Here is a 25,868-nt window from a genome sequence, read left to right on the forward strand (position 1 = left end):
GTTTTTAATTACTTGTATAAAATTGTTATGATATTTCTCTTATATGTTAAAACAATAAACCTGTTTTGAAAAAAAAAATGATTGGTGTAAGGCTAACTACATGGGCTGTGATCTATAGACAGGAAATCTGCACTATGGTGGGTTGTGTCTGACTTGATAGTTTTCACAAAATTTAAATGGTTGCAAGGAGGGGACCCATCAACACCCAAAATGTTTAGTACTCCCCATGCTGTTGCTCATGTAGCCACATGAAAGGAGGGTGCACAGTCTGTAATTTTTTTCAGTGAGTCTAGTACAGACAGTGCCTTACCTAGATGGAAGTCTACAATCCTTTGAATACATTATGACATCATCTAGGTAAGCAGCAATATATTTAACATAGGGGCTTCAGGAATCTGCCCATTAATCTCTGAAAGGTTGCAGGGAGACCATGTAGCCCAAAAGGAAGGGCAGTATATTAGAAGAAGCTCACAGGTGTTGAAAAGGCTGTTTTTTTCCCTGACTTCAGCTGTTAGAGGAATTTGCCATTATCCCTTTGTTAGACATAATGTGGTTAAGAATCTTGCCCTCCCCAGCCATTTTATGAGCTCATCCACTGCAGGCATTGGGTAGCTATCAAATTCTAAAATACTGTTTAGTATCTTAAGTCATTACAGAACATAACTGTTCTATCAGGTTCTGGGATTAACACTAGGGAGTTGTTCCAATCACTTTTTGAATTGTCTATTAACTTTCTCCTAGGGGGGTCTATATAATTTCAGTGAAAAACCTATTTGTTGAATACCTTTTTGTCGAATCCTATTCATTGAAGCCTTAATACATCAAATGTTAAATTAAGCGATCTTTTTTCCATGGAAACAAATTCCTTGTCCAACCTAACAAGCATCACAAAATTCACGAAATTTAAAACCCACCCAGGGTGGGGGGAGGGGGCTGCATCTCCACCCCCCCCACCAACTAAATATACCAACTCTGAGATTGTACTGCAGTGGGAAAAATGGCAAATTTCTGATGATGACCAAGCATTTTTTGCCCTGGAAAAAAATTCACTTAAATGAATGTTCGATGGATTAAGGCTTCGATGAATAGGGTTCAACAAAAAGGTATTTGACAAATAGGTTTTTTGACAAAGTGAAGTAGACCCCTCTTAGGCATTGTTTGTAGACTTTCTCCGTGACTCTGGTATTGGGTAAGGTTTTAAGTTAGGAACTACAAAAATCAGCCACCAAAACTAGTAAAACAAAAAAGCACAGCAGTGTGTAGAATCCCAGGACACATACTTTAATGAAAATAAGCAGTTTCATCAGGTACAAGAACCAAACTTCTTCAGACAAAGAAAAACATTGTATCTGTCCAACTTATACCACATTTGAAATACATCATGGTCCAACAGCCAATGAATCTAAAACAATGATAAAAAATGCAAATTGCAACCTGCAACTCTAACAGTAACCCTCAGTTTACCAAAGTCTTTAAGCAGGTAAAAAAAAAAAAGGAGGTTGCCAATGTCTTTGTTGATGAGGTCCATGATAAGCCATTCCATGGCCTTGCAGATCAGGCTAGTTAGGCTGATGAGTCTATAATTTCCCAGATCGGTGGACACTCCACCTTTGTGTAAAGGGATGACAGTGGCTGTCCTCCACTCAGCTGGGATGAAGCCAGTACTCAGGCTTTGGTTGAATAGGGTGCCTCGTGGTGCTGCATGTTCATGCTAGAGTTCATGTAGGATGCAGCCTGGGATGTTATCGGGGTCCCATGGAGGCTGTATTTTTTGCCTTTGAGAGAGCAGTGATGACCTGTTCCATAGATATAAGGGCAAGGGGGCAGGTACTGGGGATATCCTGATTTACTGATGGGGTGGGGGCAGTGGGGTAAAGTTTTCACTGAATCTGTCAGCCAGCAACTTTGCTATATCTACAGCATCTGTATATGTGGTGTCCTTGACCACCAGTTATGAACAGATCTGGGTGCTTCTTTTGAGGTTGTGGACATATGTAAAGAAGGCCTTATGACTGTCTCTAGTAGATGTGGCCAAGTTGGACTTGAAGTCTGCTTTGGAGTATTTCTCTAATGCTTACTTGCTTGTTCAGGCTAAGGAGACATTGCTTCCAATTTGGCACCTGCTCCTTCTTGGTATTGGACAGCAATTTTTTTCCTTTTGTTATAGAGTTTATTTATTGCAGATACCCACCAAACAGGTTTACTCTTCCTTGCAGAGGATGATTTAGTCCTGTCAGGTATACCTGATTTCATGCATCTATATAAATACTTGTATAGTGCTGTGGTGTAGTTTTGGATATTGGTGCCAGTTCATACAGAGGGGGAGGGGGCTGCAAAGCTGTTTATATCATCCCTCAGGAGGCTGTAATCAGCTTTGGAGAAGATTTTATGTCTGATCCTAGCTGGGGGGGGGGGGGGTTGGGGGAGATAGTGACTTCGAAAGTGACCGCTTTGTGGCCAGACCTTACCAGGAATGATGATACTATAGGGATGCTGCAGTGGTTACTCATGTTGGTTAATACTAAGTCCAAGATATTTTCACCTCTTGTGGGGGTATAGACTAGCTGTTCCAAGGCATTTGCACTGACAAAATCAGGGAATCTCTGGGCATTTGTGCTCTGGCCTGAGTAGTTCTTCTAGTCTATGTTTGGGAAGTTAAAGTCACCCAGGATCAGGGTAAGGGGTAGAATCTTGATAGATTCGAACAGGTCCAATTAGGCAGATTGGGCATCTTGAGTCAGATTTGGGGGCTAGCTATGATTTGAATAGGGGTCTTGTCAATGGTTAACTTTACCTGGAGTGTCTCCTGTGCATCATACTGTTTGACTAACCTGGAGGTGTGTGTGTCTTTAATGTATATTGAAACTCCACCTCCTCTGGCTTTACTGCCCACAGTTTGGGGTCTGAATGTATGATAGGATGAGTAACAAGGTAAGGCTGGGGTGCTGTCCACAGCTTTGAAATAGGTTTCTGTGACTGCACAGATGTCAGCATTTTCCAGGGTTAGGAATGCTTGCAATGAGTGCAGTTTCATGTTTAGACTCCTAGCATTTAGCAGCATGACCTTTAATTTGTGTTTTTTTGAAATTTTTATGTTGGTAGTTTTAACCTCATCACTTTTCCTAAAAAAGGCACTATAGGGGAGGCAAGAGCCTTTTGCCAGAAGCCTGAAGCCCAAGTGAGACAGATGCAGGCCATCTCTAGCAAAGCATCGTGGTCTGTCGATCATATCTTCCCAGGCTGTCAGGTACTAGATCTCCCTGGAATGACACCAGAAACTAAGCCAGTTGTTAAAGTCAATCATTTTCTGTTTGTATTGAGGCATTTTCTAGTTAATTATGCTGTCTGTATTCAGTACTCATTTGAATATAGACATTTGAATATAGAATACAGAAAGGTTTAATGACGGTGTGTGTCTGTCTACTTATTGTTAATCTTCTGAGTCTATCGATTAGGGTAAGAATTACTGTGTATTAGCTAAACTGTGATATTCTTTAAATAGTCTGTACGTATAACTGCTTGTCCAAACTGTATCTAGATAGTATTTTAATGTGTGTGTCCTATATATTCTACTTATATATTGTATTTCTGTAATGTTTCAATGTGGAGCTTTTCTCCCTGGGGTTCCACTGAAAAAGGACACAGTCGGACTTTCTCAGTAAACAGATGTAAAATAAAATAAAATAAATAAATAATACTTCTTCTTGAAAGTTGTTATAATGTTCTACCGCACTTTCTATGAAAATTAAATATTTGCTTGTATCTACACTCACTGTGTATCATCAAATTCTGTTTTTACAAATTTAGAGCAATCTTAAATAGCCTCATTTATGGTTGTAACCACTATCATTTTTGAAAAATATCTCTGATCTGTAGGACTTTGTCAAATTTTAAGGCATCCAGCAATGGTATGGGATACCTATATTCAAATGAGTACTGAATATAGACAGAATAATTAACTAGAAAATGCCTGACATTGCAAAGAAAGGCAAATTACCTGACTCATTGACCCATAAAATTTTTTGACAGGAAACAAATGTTCCTGACAACTAAATCAAAATTCTAAATACAAAATTTCACTGGATCCTGAGGGACATCCATGCCCTGATGCTGACCTACTTACTAAAACTTTCCAGGAGTGCTTTAGCAAAACTTTTTTGATGCTCACGCTCACTTCAATCCATCTCTAGTTGACCTCATGTAAAAATGTGAACCATACCCTATCAATTATAAAATCATGATCACCCTCTTAAAAAAGTTCATAGACAAAGCAACCAAAGATCCATAGGACTTTATCTCTGCTTTTTAAAGGCTTGTAACATCATTATCTCCACATACTTCCTTCACATTTTAACTTGTCCATTAAAACAGTTTCTTCTGCTCTCTGTGGAAATATGCTACCACCATAGCCTCACTGAATTCACAGCATACCTCCCATATTATTATTATATATAGACCAGTTTGTCTGCTTCCCTCATAATTTAAACCAGTAAGGAAAGCTACAGTATATCAACTACAGAGTATATTTGCAGTAATAGGCTAGCCTGTAATGATCATCTTTGCTTTAGATCAAATGCTGGCATCTCTGACAAATTCAGTATATAAAAATATCATTACTGAGAAGATTTACAATGTCATATTAATTGGCCTTGCAAAAGCATATGGCTCTATTTCCCATAAAATGTTTATAGCTGTTCTAACTGGACTTTACAAATATGGCACAAACTGATATCAATTGATTTTGGGACTATGAAGCTTTATGTACCTTCATGGCTTTGGTTAATACCACTTTCTCCCATTCAGCAAATAGATGTAAAGCATTGCTACAAGGCTTAGTCTTTTGGGTGATTACTGTTCTCCATTTTTATTAGCTGTCTCATTTCAGAAAATGTCCTTGTCCAGATCTTAGTCTATGTAGATGCTTGCATGATTTGCCTCTTGTCAGGTCTGACATAACAGCCAACTTTTTTGAACTGAGAATTGTTACACTTAATGTAGGTTCACTGACAGGAAGCGGCTTGGAAATGGATGACATGATGATACAGAGGAGGCTGGACATTTTATATATCCAAGAAACAAGATGGAAGGGCAGTGCATCAAAGCCACTTGGCATGGGATCCAGAGTCTACTACTCAGGAGGGGAACAAGCTAGATATTGTGTGGGAATTGTGGTGAGAGAGAGAGGCTTCAGATGTCAGTGAGGGATATCATCAGCATTAATGACAGACTCATGGCAGTCAGACTCCAGTGTAATAATAGTGCAGTATTCATAATCTCAGCCTATGCCCCACAGCAGGGTTGTGATAGTGAGGAAAAGAGTACATCCAGGCAGCAGTTCAGGACCTACTAGATAAAGCAGGACAATATGAATTGGTGTTGATAATGGGTGACTTGAATGCACATATTGGGACAGACAGAACAGGATATGAGCACTGCCTGGGACCACATGGGTGGGGCAAAATTAATAAAGGAGGAGAAGCCATTCTAGACTTCTGTAGGCAACACATGGTTCAGAAAGAGAGATAGTCACAAGATCACACACAAGAGTAGCTAACATGCAACTCAGGTAGAGTTAGCTCCTCCTAGTAAGGAAAAGGCACTGGGGCAGAATCCATGATTGCAAAGTCATCCCCAGTGAAACAGTTGACTCACAGCATAAACCACTGGTTGCCACAATCAGCTGCAAGCAGTGGCCAGAGAAGGCTCTAAGGTCAACAGAGACCAGACTGAACACATGGAAGCTGACTGGAGAGAAAGTACAATAGTTTAAGGAATTACTCAGGCTTCTAGCACCCCAAGAAGAGGGGGAAATAGGTTGAGTTGAAGAAGAATGGTAGCACCTCAAAACAGCATGTGTTAGGACTACAGAAAAGATATGTGGCTGAACCGGGTATGGAAATAAGGTACATAAGGAAAGCTGGTGGTAGAATGTAGAAGTCCAGGAAGTGGTCAAATGAAAGAAGGAGTGCAGGAAAAAATGGGAGACAGAAAAAACTGACTAGGCTAGGAAGAAATACTGGTTGGCTAACAAAGAAGCTAAGAAATGAGTTGCAATAGGAAAGAACAGGGCATCAGAGGTACTCTACCAACATCTGGAAAGTGACTCATTAGGTGGTACAAAGATACTATATCAGGTTGCAAGGCAAAGACAGAAAGATAAAGAAGATAGTTAGACACCCTTCATAAGGGATTCCAGCAACAACCTGCTCACCAGTCCACAGGACATCAAAGGCAGATGAAAAGGAGCATTTCCAGCAGCTTCTGAATGAAGAAAACCCTACAGAAGTTGTACTACCCCAGACACAGCCTACAATGAGAGAAGAAGAGGAGCCCACCCTAGAAGAAGTAAGAATTGCACTAAGGAAAATGAAGTTAGGGAAAGCAGCAAGCTCAGATGAGGTCACAGCAGATATGATAAAAATGTTGGGTGAGATACGGGAGAAATAGCTCCTGAAGGTACTCATAGCAGTGTGGAAAGAAAGGGGTATCCCAGATGACTGGAGAATAAGCATACATGTACCAGTGTACAAGAACAAATGGGACATCCACAGTTTGACTCAGCATGATTTTAAGTATGATATATGACATCTGTGCACACACACACACACACACACACACACACACACACACACACACACACATACACACACAAAAACTCGAACAGGAAATTTGGAGTATTGTCAGTTCACCAAGAAACATTACTACCCAGTAAAAACCTACACAGACATGCAGACTCTGAACAGAAGACGTTACAACAGAGAACAGAACTGAGGAACCAAGCCCTGCGAGACAGCAATGCTAACCACTGCACCACTGTGCTGACATACATACATCATGCAAATTAAGTATCAGCAATAAAAAAGATCCAAGTGACCACAGTCTTGATTCAACATTAATTCCACCTGCTCACTCATTATATCCATAGGAGATACTTTTAAGATTTCAGGGCATATTGTTTTTCCATCTTGTAATCAGTTTTGCATTTTTTCATGGCCCAAAATGTTCTTTCTGTTATTATTTTTATAGTATACTGTGTTATAATTGTGTTATAAAAGTATTTCCTCATTCAGTAAGGAAGACATTATTACATACATGAGCTGGAAATACAGATTTGTTTTAAGGGTTATTACTGAATCTTGAAGTCTTACAAATACTCATATCTGAAAGCTTAGGGGGAGCTGACACGGGGAGGGGATTTGATGAAGTTCACCATATTAGTCTAAGTCTGAACATTTGCCAGAGAAGTAAATTGCATTTGTTCAGATTCGGATGAAACACATCTTTAGTATAACATTTACAACATTTTATATCATACTGTGAGGCAAAATGGAGGAAGAGTTTCCAAAATTGTTTTAGGTCACCCATTATTTCTGTGTTCTGAAAGAAATGAGAGCTGACATACTTTAGAGAATAAGCAAATGGTAAAAACATAGCTAAAATGACCACATATTTTGCAGTTCTCCATTGGGCAAGTGGAGATTAAATGCATGCAGGAAACCACAGCGGAAGGAAGAAGAAAAAAAAAAAGAGCCACCAAACTAAAATACAGCTCTTTTGTTCTGTCTCAAATGAAAAGTTAGATACGCATTATAGGACTACTTTGGTTACAGATGATTGGACTGTATCCGTCTTGTGATAGCTGGTCTTATGAGGTCACATGGTAGCAACAAACTTCTGCTAAGAAAATGAACCCTCCTCTTCCCCTTCAAAAAAAAAAAAAAAGATTTTGAGTTAAAGCTTCAGGCTTTCAGTGCTCTATACTTGCTGTTAGCAAACTCCTGTACCTGTTGCTGAATTCATTCATTTGTATTAGCCAGCAGTTTTGCTGTCCAAAAGACAGCCTATTCTCCTGCCTGTTTGTGTTTTCTTTTTGTTGTAGACATGAAGGCAGTGCAACCTCTTCACAGGTTTTTCTTACAAATAACACCATACTTTCCAGTTGGCACCCTTTCCAAACATGCACAGCAGTATGAAAAGACAGCAGATGGCAAACCTTTAATATTCTCTATTATTTGAAATACTGACTGAAATTTTATGTTCTGCACTGCAATGTGAATCGTGTCTGATATAAATATACGGAAATGACATAGATAAGCAACTCACATCAGCTGCATGCAAAACCCTGTTGCACAGTGTGGAACTGCTTTGTTAATGTCATGCTTAATTAATCAATTGGTTTCTTTGTCTGCTTTCTTATTCCTTTGTTAACCAAGTTGGACTGATATCTCCAGACCATTTAAGGGATTTTCTACAAAAAAGTAAATTGCATGTAGTGCTATAGCATGAGTAAAGAGCTGTCAGTTAGCATTCTATGCAGTCAGGTGTCTGAATAATACATTTGTGTTAATGTCAGTTATGCAGCCCTCAGTGAGATATGACATTGTAGCACTTGCTCGGAGCTAGACAGTGAGTGGGTCATGACTTTGAAGGTGAAAGCATACAGTGAAGACTAGGGCCCAAATAAGCAAAATAGTACATTCCAGAGAGAGAAAGGTTAGAAACAATGAAGACTATGCTTATCTATATATATATCTATATATATATATATATATATATATATATATATATATATATATATATATATATATATATATCCTTCTATTCCCCAGGTTGCAGTATTCGAATCCTTTGAGTTATCCTCTGCTTAGCTACCTGAAAGTCCAGCCAGTATTCAAAAGCTTTACTCATTGCAAGGTATGTGGGATAGGTGATGTTGACCGTACGGTGTGTGGACCATAAAAGTGATGTTTGCACATACCGTTCCTCAGCACTTCTCTGCCGCTAGTCGAACATCAGCTCTTCCTGCCATCTCTGTCATCGGATCTTTACATTTAAGATAAGTACCCTGTTGGGGCCATTTTCTTCTTTTCTTTTTTGGACTCTACATGCCTGTTTAGGTTCATGTCATCCAGGAAAGGAAAGTGCAGGTGTGGACTTCAGATTCCCCATAGGGATACCCACAACCTTTGCCTTTTATGTCTAGGGCCTAACCATGACCATAAAACCTGCGCAATTCGTCAGGCGTTTGTTCCTAAGACTCTTTGCAGCCATCTGCATACCCTAAACATCTACTTAGAAAACCAGCATCTTAAACATCTGGCTCTGGAGATGGAAGGGCTGTCCAGTCAGACCATCGAGCCACCAAAAAAGAAGGCCAAAGTTTCAAGGCCTGAACCTACTGCTGCACCTCCTCCACCTAACATTCCCCCTGTGGTTGACATTCACCTGGAGGAACATAGGGATCCAGATGAGTTAGGAATAGCAGGTACTTTTTGGGAGGCAGTAGAACACATGAGCTAAGCATGTTTGTGGAGGTTTTGCAGACGTCAGGTGCTGATGACGAGGGGGAATCTCGGCTCATAATGGACATCCTGACCGGTCCTTCTGCTGCTTTAAAACACTTTGAACCTTGGCCCTCCTTAGGTTATACATCCACCAGTTCTACCTCTTCCTTAAAAAGAAATCAAAAGACAAAACATTTCTCTTCTCCTTCAGAAAGCCTGCCTGATGGGCAAACTTTCTCTCAAAGCATATTTAATGCCTTCATGGCCCTTAGGCCTTCTATGACTCCTTCCCCTCTCACTGCCACTCCTGTTATCAGTCCTAGGCCTTAGACTGAAGATCCTCATTCTCTTGAAGCTGAAAACTGTTCAGATTCCTCTTCGGAGGACTCCCTTTCCTGTGCTTCTCAGATGCCGTCCCCCTTGGGTATGCCTCCCCGAGGAGGACTCTGCTGTGGCAGACTCCTCAGGAGTTCAAGCTTTTGTACACTGGCTGGACAACAAAGGTTTTGAATACTGCAATATGGAAGAGAAGGACATGTATGGTTATGGTAAGATTTTACACAAGTATTCTATATATATATATATATATATATATATATATATATATATATATATATATATATGTGTATCATATATATATCATGTATATATCAAGAGATCTCTGACAACATTTCAACTCCTTTATGATAGGTTTACAGCTGTGGACTAAGCTAACAACCACTGAGGCCTTTATAAGCCTAGCCATGCATCTGAAATGCTTCCTGCAAATTTTTGAACCTAGAGGCTATTTTAAGGGGTAAATGTAAACTAGGGTATGAATTATAGACTGTCATTTTCCATTAGGGATATAGGTGCTAGACCTGGGGTGAATTTCTGATTACCCATCCAGTAGTCCAGGTTACCCTTGAATATGGTGAGGGAAGAACTCTGATTCATGTGGATGAGAAGCTTGTTCCAGAGGAGGGTAATTCTCTGAGACACGTGTCCCCCCAACATGTCCTATTTATTTTGAACACAAGGTTAAAGTCCCTAGATCAAGTAGTCCTAATGCTATTGGTTTTGTCGGTGCACAAGAGGTCCATCAGAGTATGGTCTGAAGATGCCTTGTATGCCAGGCTCAAATCACCTCTCAACAATCTGTATGAAGACAATTATAGAGAGAAGACTCTCAAGCAGTGTGCATAATACATGTTGCTTACAACCTTTTGTGAGAAACCTTTATGGATATTCCATTTGCTGCAAGTGCCTGGTCAAGTACATACCAAAATGGGCATTGTACTCAATGATGGGTCCAATGAGGGACTTGGTCAACCAGAGACCTTTGACACTGGCTTGACTTCTGAGAAGTAAATACCAAACAGGAGAGGGCCCAGCACAAAGCCATGAGGGACTGTGCTAGTGACCAGCCTCTTTGTGGAGGTGTTTTCCCCCATCCTGACTTCCTGGATCCTATCTGAGAGCCTGGCTATTCAACATGTGACAGAGGGGTAGAAGACTAATTCCTTGAGTTTATTTACAATGCCATAGTGTGAAATTGTATCAAATGTATTAGCTAGGTCAAGATAGGCAGTATGCACCAGTCTACCCTCATTCATTGCCATGGTAACCTTTACGAAGAAGCTCACCATGTTGAGTAGGCAGGATCTGCCTTTGATTATGCTCATCTGGGTTGGATTCAGTGTCTGTGAGTGGATCATATGTATGTCTCACAGTGGATTCTACTATGACTACAGTATTGGATAGTGGGTTAGCTGACCTCATAGGCTTTCTAATTGAGGCTACATGGGGTGTGGCTTTATGTGTGGTGTTGGATGTTGTTATGGCAGAGTGCTTTTGGGTTTGCTGAGGATAACTGATGTGGGTCAAATGTCTGGACTGTCAAAACTGTAGTCACAATAGAGTGAAATCACTGGAATGTTACCACCATTTAAAGTGAAAAATCTAATGATAGAAAGCATTTTTCACCCCTCATGCACCACATTATTATTAATGTATGCCAAACTTTAACTCTAACCCTAACCCTCTCTCTGATCCTAATCCTAACCCGACACCTTGCCTTACAAAAACGTTCTGTAACATTACCACTTCACAAGACAGTTTCAGACACATGCCACAAACATAAACACATACACTACACTACATTTAACCCCTTACCTGACCATTACTGTCATCCTAACCAGTAACTTTGGCACTCTTCTTCACCTCCTGTACACGCGTACCACAAAATCTATAACCTACCTTACCTCTTACTCTAACCCTAACCAACACAGACTTGCATATATTTACTTCCCACACTAGCTGGTGCAGTGTCAATGACTCATACATATACAGGAAGTTAGGGAATTACAGAAGTTACAGAATTAAGAGAACGATCTTGTAATAATGGAAAGGTTGTAAATGTGCCAAAAGTGTGGAACCATGAGCATGCTGGATACAGGAATGAATGAAGGACAGGAATGAATCAGAGAAAGCAACTGCATTAGGAAGATTTATCTTATGTTGGAATCTCCTTAAAGGACCACTATGGGCAAATGATGAAAAAACAGATATTAATTATTTTGCCATGATTTACTGCACCTCCCTAAGCTGTTGTAACAAAATAAGTACTCTTTTCAAATTTTTTATTTTTTTATCTTGATTCCTTTGGAAAGCTAAATCTGTTTCATACATATTCTGAGAACAAGTAGCCCTACCATTTGTTGTCAGACTTATTTTTATTTTTTATTTTTATTTTACATTTGATTACTGGGAAAGTCAGACTGGACAAAAATCCTTTTTCAGCTGAGGCCTGGAGAGAAAAGGTCCACATTTAACATGTAACACTGATTATAATTACAAATACAAGGTTTACATATACATGACTTGACATCTGTCACACAGAAATACAGATATTAAACATATAACAGATAAAAATACATTCATGTAAATAAACTTATTAATGGCATTGTTGCATACTCTAGAACAGAAACTGACAGACTTATTCATAAATAAACAAAGTAAAGAAATCTATCAAGAAATGAGTGACTTATAGAATGTAAACAGGCTATTATTAATAGCAATCAGCAGCTGAGCAATATTCATAGATATACTACATTGACTAATAGCCTATAGTAGGAGGAGATATAGTAGAGGATAGATATTGAAACATAATTGCAATTTAAGGAGAATAATTTTACTACAGTCCTTATATTCATGATTTAGAATGTAAGTTCTGTAGCATGTGTGATAACTGTGTAACACTATAGTACAAACAACTAGATAGGCAGGGGTTCTACTCTCAGATCTGGCAAATGTGTGTCTGGGTGTATAAGTGTGAGTGAAAGTGTGTATGTTTGTAGGAAGAAGTATTTCTGGGAACTAACGTTGGGTGGCACGATGCCAGGGCACTTCTATGGGCTAGGCTTGTAAAAGGCTCCAGGGCAATTAGTCTACACACCTATGAACCTAGGAACCAAATAGGAAATGAGTATAAGTATATTGAAAAGTTAGATGTGATCTGATTTATGTGAAGAACTAGTATTACCATGAGAAAGAGTGTTTAGAGCAAATAGGACATTGCATTGGAATTCTTTTCCTATCCAGGACTAGTACAGAAGCATAGCCATGTATTGGTTAAGTGAGATTTAAGAGTTAAAGTGAGATAAGTTGGTAGTAGATATTATTTCTGAAGGTTAGCTATTCCAGATTTTATCTGTGTAGCTCAAGAAAATGTAGTTGCCTGATTTATTGTTACCTTTGATAACGTTTAACAGGGATTTGCTACTTGAGTGATGTACACATTTGTAAGAGTAAGGATTTAATAACTTTTGATGTACAGGTAATTTTTCAGGTTGGTGCAGGATCTTATGTGCCAAGCACAGCTGGTGATAAGTTATTAGTTGAGGGAGTTCTAGCCAGTTCATTTGTTTGATGGCAGTGCAATGATGTGTCCTAGAGCTGGCATCAGTTGCAAATTTTGCAATTTTGTTATAGCAGGATTCTAATTTGTCTAAATCTGATTTCCTAAGGATTGTGAAAATTTGCGATGCACAGAGAAGAGTTGAGATAAGATGTGTTCTAGCTATAGTGGCTTTTGTGTTATTAGTGAAATATTTTTATTTCTATAAAGTGTACCTAGTTTTTTGTGGACTTTCTTAATGATTTGGGCAATATGGATGTCAAATTTCAAACTACTATCGATTTCTACATCTAAACGTTTTGCGTGTTGCATGGGAGAGATGATGGTGTTATTTAGTGATGAAATGTTGAAATGTTGAATGAGGGGGGAAGGGTAATGTTGCTAGTGGGGTAGAAAATCATAAGCTTGGTTTTGTTGGGGTTCAAAATAAGTTGAGAATTAGTTTGCCAAGCTTCTACAGCAAAGAGTGTTGAGCTATTGATTATAGATGGTGTAGAGAAGAAGTTGCACATATCAGTATAGAATCATCAGTATACTGTACAAGACCAAAGGAAATCTCCAGAGGAACAATACAAATTTGGTAACCACACAGCATCTGTGGTATAAGGGAGTGACAACCAAGGAAGACAGTTCAAACCACTTTAGTAAAATGCTAAAATTAAAACATCAGTTAAATGCTTTCATTCCTTAAAACATTAACCAGAACTTCATCAGAACTAACACACTAATCTATTCAGCTGAATAAATAATACAAGGATAACCTGGCAATTAACCAACAACCAGTGACCTTACTTTACATGTTAATTGGTGAATCTGCTAAAATACACATTCTTAAAATTAAAAGCTGCAATAAAAACACAAGAAAAAAAATGTCTATACATTATTTTGCTTCAGCTGAAGTACTGAGTTTATGGAACATGCATCATTCAACCCAGGTGCCATTGTAACATTTAATTAATCTCAACTGCCATTCTAATTCACACTTGTCTAAATGTACATTAATAAAAAACCTTTAGGATCATTTAATATCTGATCAATAACAATAAACCAAAACTTATGCCCTTCATTACCCTATGCGTGTCTACTTAATGGATAAGTAGATTTGCATTTAATAATATCAAATAGATGTTCATAATTTTTCTCTTTAAACTTCCTAGAGATTTTTCCTGTATAGAAACCAGATAAACATCACACCCAGCTAAATAAACCACCTCTTTGAAACAACAAGTAAAATGACCTTTGATTTCAAACTTTTCCCCCAATAATAAAGTGATCAGTTTTCTTAATGAAGGCACATTGTGCACAATCACCATACTTAAACATGCCCACCCTTGTAAATCTATTACTATAGATATTACAGGTCATACTCTTATTTCTGCCTAGCATATTCTTTAAAGAACAGTCTTTTGTATAGACTGTTACTGGATTTTTACTCATTTGTGTTAAAATCATTTCATCTATCCTAAATAAATTCCAGTTCTTATGAATACTGGAAAGAATTGCTTTGCTATCCAGAGTATACATTATAATAAAACTATTTTTATAATTTCTACATGAAACAACTGACCTTTCCAAAGAAAATTGTGTATCACAATTCATATACTGCATATTAATCGATGTTGCATAGAATCCATTAATTCTTTTATTCCATACCTCCTCCCTAATTTCTGATAACAATTCTCATGGATAACCCCTATGAGAAAACATTGATTAAGGCATTAACTTCCTTAGAGAAGGTATCCAAGTCTGATACCATCCTGGCAAGCCGGACCAACTGACCTTTAACAATGGCCTTTCTTCTGATCACCAGGATGCCAACTAGAAAATTGTAAATAATCATTGGAAAATGTAATTTTCATGTGAACATTGATTCAAATTTCTCTGTGATATTTTTACTAAGTTCAACATCCAAATATTTAATTTTATCCATACTATAAGTATATGTGAATTAAAAAAAAATCCCTGAGTCATTAACACACTGAATAAATTCCTTACGCTTTTCTTCTGAATCTCTCCACAGGATGAAATTATCATCCAAAAATTTGTGTATAGTAAAACCATGAATACCGGAATTCACTTTTAAAAACCCATTCTTCTTCCCAATAGACCATAATTAAATTTACAAGCTGTACCAATAGCCACCCCTGTCATGTGCTTATAAAATCAGCCTAATAATGTAAATATAATTACTCGTTAAAACTATTTCCATAAGTGCAGTTACCACATTTATTTTATCCATATCTAAATCTCCCATTGAAGCAAATTTTTCCTCAGACCAATTCAGCTCCTTACAATGGGGAATAACTGAATAAAGGCTCTGTACATCTATCATAACAAAGATGCAGTCCTCTAAAAAGTTCTTTTTTCCTACATTCATTAAAAACTTCCAAGAATCATTGCATATATAATCAAATTTAGGTAAGCTACCTTTAAGCATATTATCTAAATACTTCATTATGTAGTAGATTTTAGACCTAGTGGCATCCACAATAGGTCTAAATGGTGGATCTTCCAAACACTTATGTATGTTTGGAAGACCAAAAATACCTGCTACTATAGGTTGATCATTACTCATAAACTCAAATTCTATTGAGTTAATTTGTCCCTGCATAATCATATTATACAAGAGGGCATCAGTTTTCAAATAACCAATAAGCACTTCATTTTTAGAAATTTCCATATATTTTGTGTATGTTTATAATGAAAACAAAATAAAAATGTTTTTGAAAAAAAAAAGAAATTTCCATATATGTGTTCTCCGATAATAACTTATTCATTTGTTCACTATATTCATTACTATCCATAATTATCATCCCACCCCCTTTGTCTGACTTCATAACTCATACATTAGAATCAGTTGTTAATTCCATTAATGAACAAGTTCAGCTGTGGATAAATTATAATACTTTCTATTAGGCCCATTCAAAATATCCCTAAGCTCCAGTTCACACATATTTTCAAAAGCCAGTATAGATGGATTCAGGGCCGGGTTAAAACAACTCAATCTTTTTTAGTACATTAACTTCCTGGTTATTCATAGCATCATTAAACCACAAGGCTAAATTCAGTCTATGAGTAAAAAGCTTCAAATCAATCAATGTTTCAGCCATTCTAGCCCTTCTACGAAAGTCCTTTAGATAAAACATTAACATGTTAAGTATCAAAATATCTACCGTTGAAGTTATAAATTATAAAATCACAAGAGTCATTGTAAACAAGTCTTACATTATTCTGTTCAATAATGCCATTGTCCACAATGGGAAATAAACAGTTCAATTTCTCCTGTTGTTGCGTTTGTTGTTGTAACATTTTGGCTTTGCCCCTTGTGCATTGTAAGTCTCTTGGTTGTCCTGTGGTCTGTTGAAACTCTATGCCTGTTGTTTGTTTTTTAACCTTTCTGAATGCATCACTATCTCCACTTCTAAAGGGGCTGGGCTAACTGCAACAACATCCGATGTCATAACTCTACCTTCCCCTTCGATTGGTATTCTATAGGGGTTATGCTCTTAAATTATATATTTAGATGTATGTGTATATATATATATATATATATATATATATATATATATATATATATATATGTATATATATTCGAGGCTCCTTTTCAGTCTAGCCATGCTTTCCAAATGTATCTGACCATTTCTGATACACTAGGGTTATTTTAAGGGGCATATATCCATTGCTGCAATGTTGTGGAGAGGTTGATTTATGAGAGGTGTCATTTTGAAATGACTGCATATTTTGTTATTTAGTCCTGTTTGCTATTATTCCTTCTTTTTTTTTCCTTTATAACATATGCATATTTTTGTTGTCATTATATTATGGATCAATAAAATAATAAAAATAGATTACACATTCCATACAGGCCTTAATACACAGTACAGTAGTTTTTTTCTAAAGATCTTACACCTGCTACAACCTTTTGAATTTTGCTGGCAGCTAATAACATTACTTAGGTAAGTACACTGGGGCCTACTAATAAACTAATAACATTGCTTGTTATTTCTTGTGGAACTGCCAGTTGCCTTACACATGCCTATATTTTCAAACTGTACATCACCCCATTTCTCGTTAACTGCTGTAGCCACTTACCCAAAAAAAGATAGCATTGTTCTTAGTCACAGAGTTGAAAGTAACAGGTCTGCAGTATTCTTGCCGCTTCTTGAGTAAACTGAAGAAATTGGAAGTAGGCTTTAAATTTCTCAGTTATTTGACAGATAGGCTAGTGTGTTGTGGTGGTGGGAATATTTATTCTTCTGTAGGAGGGTGTAATTAAAAGTAAGGTTCCATAATGGGCATTTCATGGACGCTTACATTTTGAAATCTACTTTATGACATGTGCAGCTGGAGTAAGGAAATGCATTATACTTTTGGAGAATATGATGCTGAGAGTTCTGTTGGGGACTCAAGTTCAGACTATGATATTTCTGTTTTGGTCAAGTACTTTAGCTCAAGGTGTTATGATATGAAGTACTGACAGCTATGCCAGGAGAAGTAGGACAGTAGATATGTAACATATGCTATCACAGCTTTCTGGAATTTAATAAAGAATTACAGTGGACATAAAAAGTGTGCACACCCCTGTTAAAATGCCAGGTTTTTGTGATATAAAAAAATGAGACCACAATAAATAATTTCAAAACTTTTCCCACCTTTAATGTGACCTATAACCTGTACAATTCAATTGAAAATCAAACAAATCTGTTAGGGGAAAAATATAAAAAATAAAAAACGTGCAGTAAGCTGGTTACATAAGTGTGCACATCCTTAAACTAATAATTTGTTGAAGCACCCTTTGATTTAATTACAGCATTCAGTCTTCTTGGGAAGGAGTCTATCAGCATGGCACATATTGACTTGGTAATATTTGCCCATGCTTCCTTGCAAAAGTGCTCCATATCTGACAGATTGTGAGGGCATCTCTTGTGCACAGCCCTCTTTAGGTCATCCCACAGATTTTCTATTGGATTTAGGTCAGGGCTCTGGCTGGGCCATTCCAAAACTTTAATTTTCTTCTGGTGAAGCCATTCTTTTGTTAATTTGGCTGTATGCTTGGGGTCATTGTCATGTTGAAAGGTGAAATTCCTCTTCATCTTCAGCTTTCTAGCAGATGCCTGAAGGTTTTGGGCCAAAAGTGACTGCTATTTGGAACTGTTCATAATTCCCTCCACCTTGACTAAAGCCCCAGTTCCAGCTGAAGAAAATCAACCCCAAAGCATGATACTGGCACCCCCATACTTCACCATGGGGATAGTGTTCTTTTGGTGATGCGAAGTGTTGCTTTTGTGCCAAACGTACCTTTTGGAATTGTGGCCATAAAGTTCAATCTTGGTCTCATCAGAGCATAACACATTTTTTACACATGCTTTTGGGAAACTTGATGTATTGTTTTGCAAATTTTAGCTGGGCCTGGATGTTTTTCTGTGTAAGGAAAGGCTTCCATCTTGCAACCCTACCCCATAAGCAAGACATATGGAGAATACGGGAGATTGTTGTCACATGTAGTACACAACCAATACTTACCAGAAATTTCTGCAGCTCCTTCAGTGTTGCTGTAGGTCTCTTGGCAGCCTCCCTGAACAGTTTTCATCTTGTCTTTTCATCAATTTTGGAGGGACGTCCAGTTCTTTGCAATGTCACTGTTGCCTGTATATTCTCCACTTTTTGATGACTGTCTTCACTGTGTTCCATGGTATCTCCAATGCTGTAGAAATTTTTTTGAACCCTTGTCCTGACTGGTACCTTTCAACAATGAGACCCCTTTGATGCTTTGTAAGCTCTCTGTGAATCATGGCTTTTGCTGTAGCAGGCAACTGAGTAAATGTCAAGAAAATCCTACCAGGACAGCTGAACGTTACTTGCACTTGAAGATTAAACCAGTAACCAGAACAAGAGCACATGGTCAGCTAGGGCAGCACTCCAACTCACTTTATTAGGAACAGCTACAACTCCAGTATGCAATAAAACCAGGTAAGTGTTTTCATCCCAAATTGCATGGGACTTCATCAGAACAACAATGATAAAAAACCCAACCTTTAAATACTCACAATAATCAGCTCATTAATCCTATCTGACATAATATGTACTGGGTTAATACATTTAAAACAGCAATAAAAAGAAAAAAATACTGAAAATAAAATAAAAATAAAAATGAAATATAAAAACATATTACAGTGAAAAATGTACACATTTTTAACCTAAAATGTTTTTTAATCTTAACACGCTGTTAATGCTGACACTTTTATTGATTCCAGGGGAAATTTGTGACATTGAGTCTTAACTGCCACTTAAGCTCACAAATATTCAGGTTTTCATCCACTACAAACCCTTGCATGTCCTTTACAATCTGTTGCACAACTAAAAATCCAAACACATGGTCATGATTGTTGTGTATATGTCTATATAAGGCATTAGTCATTTTTTTATTTTTGACATCAGATAAATGCTTGTATATTCTATCCTTAAATTGCCTACAAGTCTTCCCTATATAAAATACAGGGCATGTTAAACATTTTGCCATATATAGCACGTTTTTACTCTGGCAATTATCATGCCCTCTGATGTCAGTTACTTTCCCATTTAAATTAAACTTACTTCCACTGACCAATATATAGAGGTATTGGGTACACATACCACATTTAAAGTTACCTGCCATCTTTCAAGCATGGAATGACAGTTTCCAAGATATTCTTAAAGGTCCTGTCCCTTCTATATACAAAATTGGGCTCATCTCCTAACAATTTAGCCGCATCCCTATCAGTATGCAAAATTTCCCAATTCTTCCTTATAATTGCCACTATATTGTTTGAATCTTTATTATAAGTGGAAATAAAATTCCTAACTGTGTATTTATTCTTATCAATGTTACTTGCAGTGCTTTGTGATCCCAACATCCAAGTATTGTTAAAGCCTAAAATGGGCCTATAAACATTTTGTAGCCTCTTGGTTGATACCTCCCGTTTAAGTTTTTCTATCAATACTGGTGGGTAACCCCTCTTTAAAAACATGTTGGAAAGCAACTGTATCTCATCTAGAAATTCACTGTCTAAAGTAACCATTTTGGCCACCCTAACCAATTGCCCCTTAACAATGGATCTCTTTTGATGGTTTGGACGCCAGCTTGAATAATCCAAATATGAATTAGAAAAAGTGAGTTTCCTATAAATTCTGGAAACCAAACATTTATTTTCCTTGTCCACTCTTAAATCAATATCTAAATATGTTGATTTTTCCCTGCTATATTCATGAGTGAACTTGAAAAATTCCATACATGGCACACCTCATCACAAAGGGGATCTCCTCCAAAAAAAGAGAGGTCATTGTTCCTCTCTACTCATCCCTCATCAGACCCATTATAGAGTACAACGCCCCATTTGGCATGTACCTTGCAAGACATCAACAACAACTAGAAAGGCCACAGAAATACCTCACTAAGAGGATTACCGGCCTCAAACAGATGCCATATGCAGACTGCCTCAAAAAACTCTAGCTCTACTCCGTGACATATCGCCTACTCAGAAGCGACCTCTGCCTAACATACAAAGTCATGTCTAACTCAGATCTGATGGACATGCTACACTTAAAGAAATCCCAATCTCTCCAGGCCACATGCTCCAGGGACTTAAACCATGTCACCACAACAAACAGAACATGCTTGAGGGATAGATTCCTGTCCCAGAGACTTCCCTTGCTCTGGAACAGACTTCATGTCAAGCAAAGCTCCTCATTAGCCCTCTTTAAGACAAATCTTGACAATTGGATGGGAAACAGGAAATTCCCCCCAGGGATCACATCTGTGGCTCTGCTCGACAGGGGCACAGGAAAATAATTTTCTTGGGTGGCGAAAGCAAAGGAACCTCTTTTGGTTGGCTTATATAGGCCCTAGGGCCGATAGCCTAGTACTTACCTATGAAACTATGAACCTAAATGTGGTATGTGCACCCAATGCCTCTATATATTGGCCAGTGGAAGTAAGTTTAAAGTTTTAAATGGGAAAGTAACATCAGAGGGCATTATAATTGCCAGAGTAAAAATGTGATATATATGTCAAAATGTTTAACATGCCCTGTATTTTATATAGGGAAGACTTGTGAGCAATTTAAGGATAGAATATATGAGCATTTATCTGATGTCAAAAATAAAAAAAAAAGACCAATGCCTTATATAGACATATACACAACAATCATGACCATGTGTTTGGATTTTTAGTTGTGCAACAGATTGTGAAGGATATGCAAGGGTTTGTAGTGGATGAAAACCTGAATATTTGCAAGCTTAAGTGGCAGTTAAGATTCAATGCCACAAAATTCCATGGAATCAATGAAAGTGTCAGCATTAAAAGCATGTTAAGATTTTTAAAAAATTACATTAAAATGTGTACATTTTTCACTGTAATATGTTTTTATATTTAATTTTTATTTTTATTTTCAGTATTTTTTCTTTTTTATTGCTGTTTTAAATGTATTAACCTAGCACATATTGTGTCAATTAGGATTAATGAGCTGATTATTGTGAGTATTTAAAGGTTGGGTTTTTTATCATTGTTGTTCTGATGAAGTCCTATGCAATTTGGGATGAAAGCGCTTACCTGGTTTTACTGCTTACTGGAGTTGTAGCTGTTCCTAATAAAGTGAGTTGGAGTGCTGCCTTGGCTGACTGTGTGCTCTTGTTCTGGTTACAGATGAACTTTATTTGGGGTTAATCAGAGTCTCCTTAATTGATGGCAGGTGTGTACCCAAGAAGACTGAATATTGTAATTAAAGCAAAATGTGCTTCACCAAAGCATTACTTTAAGGGTATGCACACTTATACAACCAGCTGATTGTATTTTTCTTATTTTTTTATATTTTTCCCCTAACAGATTTGTTTTTCAATTGAATTGCACAGGCTATAGGTCACATTAAAGGAGGGAAAAGTTTTGAAATTATTTATTGTGGTTTCATTTTTCTATATCACAAAAATCTGGCATTTTAACAGCGGGGGGTGTACACTTTTTATATCCAATGTATATGTTATTTGAATATAAAACTGATTTGTACAGATGCTTGTGTTGAAAATGGATTTATAAAGTTGCTTGTGTTAAAAATGTACCATCAGTGGGTCCTGAGTGTATTGTAACTAAATTATATATATGTTTGTATGTGTGTGTTTGTGTGTGTGTGTGTGTGTGTGTGTGTGTGTGTGTGTGTGTGTGTGTGTGTGTGTGTGTGTGTGTGTGTGTGTGTGTATTTTAACAGAGGATACTGGAAGATAAGAGGGTAAGCTCAGTTAACTTTGGAAAATAGTAAGAAATTAAATTACTGGGCCTAGGCCATAAAGATGTTATCTCACGGTTTTGAATGAAGCCAGAGATGTAATGTCTGTAAGAAGTATGGTTTATTAGCTCCTGTAGGAATAGTGGAGGTATTTTATGGTTTTATGGCTTTCAGGAGGTGCAGCACATCTTAGCAAGGCTCTGTGTGTGTGTGTGTGTGTGTGTGTGTGTGTGTGTGTGTGTGTGTGTGTGTGTGTGTGTGTGTGTGTGTATTGTTGACACATAGGTGCTAAATCCTGGTGGTTTCTAGCAATGGGGGGGGGGTTGCATGGGAACCAGGAGTCAGATGATTAGATGATTAGATGTATGTGATGTCATTCTGGAATGCATCACTAAAATAATGTTTCATACTAGGTGAGACTGAAGTCTCAGGGCAGTCTGTTTCCTGGAACCTGACATAGAAGGATCTCTCACTCACTTCATCTTGCCTTGTGCTAGTAAGTGACCAGGGAATAATAATTCTTTAGATTAGTCAGGAAAATATAGTGAGATTACTTAAACACTGTTTTTCTGTATCTGTGTAAATCTATTCATCTGTGTTATTTTAATATTTCCTGTGGTTGAAACTCTGGTATTTACTGTAAATAGATGTTTCATATTTTCATGTTCTTTTAGTATTCATTATTAAATATATTTAAACTTTTCATTGTGGCTGGTGCTTTAGAGAATATTTTAACCTTTGAGAATACTTATATCTGTTGGTGACACTGTGGCCACTCCTGAAGCCTGGCTGTTTGGTCAACATTATCATTTGTATTAATATTAATTTCACTCACTATAATTGGTTACCCTTGCAAGAGCCTTAGGTAGCTGGCTTTGTAGTGTCTGGTGTCAGTGATAACTACCTCATAGTCTGGGCAGAAGGGGGCACAGCAGGTAAATCTGTGCCACAGGTGTGTGTGTGTGTGTGTGTGTGTGTGTGTGTGTGTGTGTGTGTGTGTGTGTGTGTGTGTGTGTGTGTGTGCCTCAGCTACTTGGAGCAGGGACAAAAAGCACTGGTTTCACAGAGAGGGTGCTAGAGGACTTGGCTTGGACACTCGGCTGAAGATTTAACTCTACAGCTGTGTCTTACTGGGACCTGGGGAGAGACAGAGAGAGAAACCCAGACTCTGGACTGAGTGTGCATCCTGTGGGCTCTTAAGGAAAATTGTACTTGATGCAGAGAGCTGCATATGGAAATACTGGGTATATCCATTTTTGTCTCAAGTGAACATCCATCTCCAGTGTCAGTGGTGAGGACTGAGGCTTCTTGATTACTAGCCCAGAGTGGGGATGTCACACAAGGAATCTCAACAGTGATTATCTTTTAGAAGATATGCATCTGACAAGCAATAGGAAAGAGTCAGAACTGAGGAATACATACATCAAGCAGAACTCAGGGGGCTACAGTGAGGTCACTGTGACTGGCAACTTTGTATATGTTTTGAATAGTAAACTTAACTAGTTGACTTCCCCAGCTCAAAACTCAGCAATTCTTCTATAATTTATACTGCTTCTAGACATTTATAATAACCTGAGCTAGCATATTTTAAATTTGCATTTAGTGTTTGCGATACTCTTACAAAATCTGCTCATTTACAGAAACTAAATTATTGCCTAAACCTTATGATCTGGAAATTGCCATACATGGAGAGGACAAAGTAAGTTAACTGATTAAGATCAAGAGTGTCTCTGTTTACTGATGCTTATCTGTGAATTCTTCAGTAGCTGAAGCTTGTAGCCTGCATGCAGTGTAAGCAAACTCTTGTGATACTTATGCCATTGTGACCATTTCAATTACAGAATGTTGTTGATCTGCAGAATGGAAGCAAACACACACATGCACAAAAGAGAATATGTTATTTCATATGTTGCTGTTTGCTAGGCAAGTGTTAGCTGAGACATTTTTATTAATTTTAATGGAAATTGAATAAAGTTGTTGCATTGCTGGAAAACAGTAGTATTGGAAATACTCAAGTGTTAGCTTATAAAGCAAATTCAAATTCACAAGTTTTAGTAAGATTTGTTGATTTGCTTAACTTCATGTATTGGATATATATATATAAAATTAATTTACAATAATATCGGAGAAGTTTTTCTGGAGGAGGAGCTCTCCAAACTCCCTTGGAAACACTCATATGAGATGTGACAAAGGGGGATAACATAAAATTCGGTCTACTGTATGTGGCCAGACCAAAAATCATCCTAGGCAGTAGAAAAAAAATGTACTCTCATCTAAACAAAAAGAGATATTACAATTTTGTAACAAGACCACATTAAAGAACATGCAAGATGTTATCAAGAATGGAGGATAGATCATTATGGAAGGAAATACCAAATCTTAGAATTATTCCACACAAAGCAAATTTTGTACAGGTTTCTAAGAAGCTACCTCAAGATAAAAGAAAGCATTATTCAGAATAAACAGTGTAGACACCACAAAGAGGAATTCTTTGCTCCCACATTAACTGCGTGATAAAAATTCAGAGCACAATAAATGGGATAATATTTTATGAGATGAATTGTAGCACTGTGGAATTTCTGGTTAATAGAAAGTTATGTTGGCCAGTACATAATGGATTCTAAGAAGGTTTGGCATTAGCTTGTGGAAGGTATGGCTTAATCTTTATAGTGGATTGTAAACAAAACAATAAGCATATGGGAATCCACAAAGGAGAATGAAGTCCTGTCATACAAAAAGATGGGAGAGACACCTGCTCCTTAAGCCCATGTAAAAGAAGTGAAAGCTTCTGGTATCCTTAGCATGGAAGGAAATGAGTTGCCTCCTCCCAAAAATAGTAAACCTAGTAAGGATGAGAAGCTTACACAGGGTAAGATACAGATTAACCAAATGAAATAGACCCTTGCAAGTATAGCAAGTGCATGGCCCAAAAAGGAACAGTCCAATAGAGAATCAAAAGCCAGCACACAGTGATGTGTGTACAAGACTAAATTTTAATAAAACATGTACAAATTAGGGGAAAACAGCTGAAACAAAATAAAGTCTTCATCAGTGTGATTCATAATGCACATAATTGCAAATGCCCTTTTTATACAACATATTCTGAACAAAAGGCCTGCTCATTAGTTGACTCTAACTGTTCATTTAACCCTGGTGGAAACATACCACCCAAGTTAATAATCCACTTTTTTCTTTATGATTTAATATAGAATGCCAACCAGGTTTATTAGTCCTATCTCCTATAATTCTGTCTATGACAGTAAATCTAAAATTAGTAGTAGTATGTATAAGGGAATGCTTAAATCAAGCATTAGTTTGTCTTTTATTCCTAATATCACTGATGTGCTCTGATATATGTAACTTAAGTGGTCGGGAGGTTTGTCCAATGTAGAACATTGAACAGGAACAAGTGGCAAGATAAATAACCCAATC

The sequence above is a fragment of the Protopterus annectens genome, chromosome 7.part0 (assembly GCF_019279795.1).
Source record: "Protopterus annectens isolate FY-2018-M chromosome 7.part0, PAN1.0, whole genome shotgun sequence".
In the NCBI taxonomy this organism is placed as follows: Eukaryota; Metazoa; Chordata; order Ceratodontiformes; family Protopteridae; genus Protopterus; species Protopterus annectens.